General features: G+C 47.9%; 1 pseudogene; it reads left to right on the top strand.

Annotated features, from left to right (window-relative positions):
• The first annotated feature begins 2050 nt into the window (after positions 1–2050).
• On the top strand, positions 2051–2978 carry LOC136124984 (glycerol-3-phosphate phosphatase-like; annotated as a pseudogene).
• The last annotated feature ends 3634 nt before the right edge of the window (positions 2979–6612 follow it).

Below are 6612 nucleotides of genomic sequence, written 5' to 3'. Positions count from 1 at the left end.
GGGAGATTGGGATTGACATATATATACTAATATGTATAAAATAGATAACTAATAAGAACCTGCTCTATAAAATAAATTAAAAAAAAAAAAGATGTCAGGCAAGGAACAGAGAGAAAAATAAATTCCGGCCTGTCATTTTCAGATGACCCTGATCTCATTCATCTTCTTCACTGTACCGTGAAGCACACTATAGCGTGACGCCCCTTCTATGAGGCGAGCTGGGGGGGGAGCCTTCCTTCTCAAGATTCATGGATTCAACAGCAACCGCTGTATGATCTATTATGTGACACAGAAGTAGAAATTATGTACATGCAACCAAAACGTCAAAGTGGAGCACAAGGATTGGTTATGGAACGCCAGGATGTTTCGGATGACAGGAATAAGTGCTTGTGCACTGGGAGGCTCTGGCTGGAGGATAGCTTTGGAGTTGTCTTGAAGGCTGGTTACCTGTCGGCATCCTGGATTCACATCTGGGGCCATGGGAAATGAAAAGAAAAGAATGGGAATGGAAAAGGGTGCTTTGTACAACACATCCTTTTAAGATTTGTGGTATAACATACCATTTCTTTGGGATCATTGTGGTAGACCTTATCACTAAGGGGTGTGTGTGTGTGTGTGTGTGTGTGTGTGTGTGTGTGTTTCTGCGCACTCACAGGGCGCAATGCTTGTGGTTGGTGGTTCTTATAAGTGGGCATTAAGAATCAGAAGATAATTTTTCCTTATGTCAGTGCAATATGGTGTTGGTGCATTGCTGGTATCTGAAGGACACAATGGCAGTCCTTTTTTGGTGACAGTAAAGGGGCAGAGAAAGAGAGGATGGTAGAAAGAGTATGGACGTGGAGACCATGCTGTGATTGTCAGGGCTTTTTGTGTGTGTGCATTGTAAACTCCCCACCTAACCCCGAGGTTGCAAGACGTAATTTGGGGAAACTTGTTAGGGGGGTTGGCTGTTCCATGACAGCAAGCAGGGTGGAAAAACTCAGCAATATATGGATTGCTACCATAAATGTAACGTCCCTTTAAACCCAGAGCTTAATTGCCCTGGGAATACATGTGTTACATAGACAAGTGCTCGTTTCTATGATTAATTCAGCTGGCTAGAGCTTGGTACTAATGAGACCAAGGCCAAGGCTATTGGCTCTATCCTCAAAGGAGCTGTTAGCATCTCATGGCTCCAAAACCGAGGTGACACCCTTCACCCTTGCACACAGGGTGTGGGTGAGGGAGTATGATGTCTGACTCCACTTTCAATGCTTTTCCAATACCCCTGCTGTCCGCGCTAACACAATGCCTCTGCTCTGAGTGCACTGGCAGTTGGAATGTGGTAAGATGACAATCTAATCAATGACATTGTCTCCAGAGCCTCACTGCACTTAAAAAAGTAGAGGCTGCCTGCATTAGAGACAGCATAGGCTGCTCTGTTAGTCCTGCCACCAACTGACTTTCACAGACAAATACAGCTTGAAAGGAAGCATGCCCAGGATACCCTGTTGCCTAAGAGTCTGACTAGGATCTTGCAAAAAACAAGCCTCCATCCTTTCTCCACTTTCTAAGGAGTAGTTGGCAATCTCCAGCATGTACCTTTGGAAAGGAATCAAGTTGGATGTTCTACCTGCGTCCCCTGGATTCTCTGCCTTGAAGAGTCCCATCACCTTAGCCCAAAGCCCTTTGTTCTGTGCCCCGTCGTGCAGGGCTTGTTTTCATTACCTCCACACCGTCCCTGTATTTATCAGGATTGTTCGAGTTGCAAGTAATTGAAACTCAACTCAAAGCCGCTCTTTTCGTGCATTCACATACCTGGGAAGGGCGCTAGGTTTGCTCACAGAATCTAAAGAATAGCTGCAGTGATCAGAGTCTGAGAAACTGCAACGGGAACATGGCCCCCCCAGAGACCTCGCCGTCTCTCCCTTCCCCCTTTCCTTGTCTTGGCTTCATCTTGCAGAAAGCTTTTCTCCACGTGCTGGCCAGAATTCCCCAACGCACATCCTCCTAGCTTAGCAAAAACCGAGGACCACTACCTTCTCCAGAATCTTTACGATAATCGAAGAAAATGGCTTTCCTATGCCTCAAAGATTGCTTTCTGAGGATTAAAGCACTGACATCGGCCAGTCTACGTCCCGTGTCCACTCCTGCAGCTGGTGTGTCAGGGAAGCAGAAGGCAGAGGCCGGAAGCGGCGACGCCGGCTGCGTGGTGCTGAGCGCCGAGCTGGCTGAGGCGTCGCTGGATGACGTGGAAACGCTGCTGTCCGACGGCGACGGCGCACTCGGGCGCAGCGAGACTGCGGCGTCCTGCGCGCCGAGCCTCCTGACGGCGCTGCAGGCGGGCGAGCGTCTTGGCTTCATCACCAACAACAGCAGCGAGACCCTCGAGGCCTGTGCCGCGGAGCTGCGGCGCCTGGGCTTCGGCCGCCCTGCGGGCCTGGCAGCAGCCGCAAGGTCCTCGGCCTGGCCTACTGCACCGCGCTCCACCTGCTGCAGCGCCGGGCCGGCGCGCCGGGCCCAAAGCCTGCATGCTGGGCAGCGCAGCCCTGGGCTCGGAGCTGGAGGACGAGGGCGTGGGGCCCAAGCCGCTGCAGGGTGAACCTCCCCGGTGCCTGGCTGTACGCGCCGCCTGAGCCCAAGGTGTGTGCCGTTGAGATGGGCTTCTACCAGCCCTTCAGCTCCATGAAGCTCCCCAAGGCCGTACGCTTCCTGCAGCAGCCATACCGCCTGCTCGTGAGCACCGACCTGGACCACCGGCTCCCACTTGAGAACAGCCGCTTCCTCGCGGGTACCGGCTGGGCTGTCTCGTCCGGGCCATGGAGACGCCACCCAGCACCAAGCCCGGCCGCTTCATCCGCCACTGCGGGTTCCAGGAGTGTGGCCTCCAGCGGGAGTGCACCGTCATGGTAGGTGGTTGCCTGGACACAGACATCCTTCCGGGCGTCAGTTGTGGTCTGCAGACCATCCTGACTCTCATTGGGAAGTCTCCACTCTAGGGGATGTGATAAAAGATTAAAAAAAAAAAAAAAAAAGGAATGGGAAACGTGCTAAGAATAATAGTTACTGCAGTTCTCCTTAACCTTCCCTAAAGCTTACTTGGTTTGCTTAGAGCCCAACGTAACAGTGGGCTCTTCTGAAGAAGCCCAGAGTAATACAAATGCGCATCAGAGAAAAGAAGTCTCTTTCTGATCATTTGGAATTTCCTTTTTATATTGTCATAAGAATATCATTTAGGTTCTTCTTTAATAGATAAGAAAACGGATTCACAGATAATTGAAGTGAATTGGCCAAGACAGATTGCCCCATTGGTTGAATAACTGGGCAAAAAGCTCAAACCTCTTAACACCCAGGTTTATTGTTTTTTCCTGTGTTAGCCTACCTTCAACAGATTTGTTATCAAACTCATCATTGGCTTTGATGGTGGGAAGTTCAAGCGATGAGTGAAGGTCCTCCTTGATGGTCTTCAAATCCCATTGCTAGGGCAGCCTCTTCTCTTGTCTCCAGGTCAGTAGGCATATCTGCTCTTAGGGGTTAGTGGAATAGGTGGGTCCAGTCAGCTGCAGACCTGGGACTCAAAGAATAAATCCAGGCCTCCTTGTCTTGGTCATGTGGGCTTTCTGGAGCCTGTGTCACAGTATCTGATCAGAAGGAAAGGAAGAGAGAGATCAAAATTCAAACCCGGTCTGGGATTCCACTTCTACTCAAGACGTAGAAAACCCCAAGAGAACACTGCTTCTACCCTAACAATGAGAAAAAGCTGGGTAGCCTCTAACATCATAACTTCTTTTTCAGCCCATGAGAGAGCTGAGGCAACCCCAACGGAATTGCAGGGTAGGAAGGGTAGTAAGGCACTTCTAGGAGACGGGCACAGAGGAACTGCTGTGCTTTTTGCAGAGCGTGGGACGGAGAGGTAATGGGCAGAAGCAACTCCCCTTTTAGCCAATTTTTAGAGGCCAAGTGTGGGCTGATGTTAATTGTTAGTTACTTGGCCGTTGACAGTGTGTTGGGCACTGAGCAGAGGAGGGGCTGTTCCGAAGTGGTCAGCCTGATCTTGGCTCTCTTTCTTCTGGAGTACTGGAAGATGGGTGTATTGGTTATCTATGGCTGCGTAACACATTATCCCTTTAAGCGGCTTAAAACATCGAACATTTATCATCTCGAAGTTTCTGTGAGTCAGGAGTCCTGGTGCAGCTTAGCTGGGGACCTCTGACTCGGGGTCTGTCGTCAGAAGGCTGCGGTGAAGCTGTCGGTCATGGCTGTGGTCGTCTGTCAGAAGGCTGCGGTGAAGCTGTCGGTCATGGCTGTGGTCATCAGGGCTTGCCTGGGGAAGGATCTGCATCCAAGCTCATGTCCATGGCTGTTGGCAGGGCTCGGGTCCCCACTGGCTGCTGCCACAGGCACAAGGTCCCTGTCACATGGTCTCTGTTCGGCAATTCTCAACATGGCAGCTTACCTCCCTCAGAACGAGTGGGTAAAGGAGAGAGCCAGAGCGGATGCCACAGGCTTTTTGTCACCTCATCTCAGAAGTGACATCCCATCATTTCTGCTGTATTCCGTTCATTAGAAGTGAGTCACTAGGGCCATTAAAGGGGAGGAAACTGCACAAGGACGTGAATACCAGGAGGCGGGGATCATTGGTGGCCGTCTTAGTGGCTGCCTACCACACAGGGACCCGAAGTTAACTATTATACCCATAGGGCAGGAGGTAGTAAGTAGGTGTGAGGTGTGTTATGTGCCAAGTTTTGCAAGTCCTGGAGCCTTGACAAGAAAGTTGGGTCCGGCGGGCAACAAGGATTTGAGACTCAGTTGGGTTAGGGTGGAAGGGCACCAAGTCTTAAGAATGAGCAAAGAAGGAAGAAAACAAACACACATGCCCAATGTTTTTGTTGTGTCATTAAATTCTTGAAACACAGCCATGCAAAAGGTATTAGCCCCATTTTACAGATGAAGAAATTAAGGCCCAGAGACATTAGCTCTCTTTCTCATGATTACACACGTATTGTGGTGATGGTTGCACAACTCTGTAATATACTAAATGGTCATTGAATTGTATACTTAAAATAGATACATTCTAGGATATGTAAATTATATTTCTATAAGTTTTTTTTTTTAAAGACCACACAGGTAGTATGTGGTAGAATGGGAAATTTCAGACCTAATTGTTTTAGACTCTGTATTAGTTTGCTGGGGCTGCCATAACAAAATACCACAGACTGGGTATTAAACAATAGGTGTTTATCTTCTCACGGATGTGGAGGTTAGAAGTCTGAGATCAAGGTGTTGGCAGGTTTGGTTTCTTCTGAGGCCTCTCTCCTTGGCTTGTAGACGGCTGCCTTCTCCTGCAGTTGTTTTAACACCGACTCTCCTGTGTCCATACACATACCTGGTGTCTCCTTGTGTGTCCAAATCCCCTCTTTTTAGAGAGTCACAGGTCCAATTGGATTAAGACCCACCTTAATCATCTCATTTTAATTTAATCACTTCTTTAGAGACTTTATCTCCAAATATGGTTATAGCCTAAGCTCCTGGGTATTATGACTTCAACATGTGAATTTTGGGGAATATAATTCAGCCCATAACAGACTCCAAAGCTTATGTTCTTTTTTTTTTTTGCGGTATGTGGGCCTCTCACTCTTGTGGCTTCTCCTGTTGCGGAGCATAGGCTCCGGATGCGCAGGCTCAGCGGCCATGGCTCACGGGCCCAGCCGCTCCGCGGCATGTGTGATCTTCCCTGACCAGGGCACGAACCCGTGTCCCCTGCATCGGCAGGTGGACTCTCAACCACTGCGCCACCAGGGAAGCCTGCTTATGTTCTTTTGTATATACTTTTCAGACAATAGAAATCTACTGTTGTATTTGTAAATGAGATCTGCTGATAAATGTTATCCTGGCTTTATTAATATAATATTTGTTTTATTCGGGTAGAACAGTAATGGGAAAATTCTAATTCATACAGATAAGTATTTGCAAATGCTAACAGTTTTAAATGAGCTCATACTGCAGTCTCTAGATACTCTTCAAACAAATTGATTCAAAGCCCAAAAGAGGAATAGTTGGATTCTTTAAAAAAAAAAAAAAAAAAGTTGAATGACTACCAATATTTAACATCTGTTAATATCATTTATCACAAAGAGATGTTAAATAAAAAGCATCCAAAATGTAGAATAAATGCTGAGACTGTTTGTAATGTGCTGTTATCACATGTCTTGTCATCTCTTTACTGGTTACTACACAACTTATCACACACTGGGAGAGCTCATCCTCCCAGCAGATGTGCGTGAGCCTGGCCCGACTTGGCCTGCGCCGGCCAACGCATGCAAAAGGAACATTCGTGCACAATCGTACATGAGGAGATGCACATGGGCCTAGGTTTCGTAAAAAGTCCAGGCACACAAGTTAACTTATTGGTGTCCTGATGTGTTAACATTTAATATTGAGGCACTTGACAGTGTATTTTACTGTTTTCTTAGGTAAAAGTAATTTTTAAAGATACTTGAATCAAACATTTGTGGGACTCCAGTGAAACCTAGCGTTTAGGTATGCAGTTTGAAACTACCTGAAATGTATACTGAGGCTCTCACGCCTCCAGGGGACCCGTCGGTTTAGAACGACAGACCCCTGGCCCCTGGG

This window comes from Phocoena phocoena, chromosome 6 (genome assembly GCF_963924675.1).
Source record: "Phocoena phocoena chromosome 6, mPhoPho1.1, whole genome shotgun sequence".
Lineage (NCBI taxonomy): Eukaryota > Metazoa > Chordata > Mammalia > Artiodactyla > Phocoenidae > Phocoena > Phocoena phocoena.
Note: the sequence above shows the minus strand (reverse complement) of the source record. Positions and strands in the feature narration are given on the sequence as shown.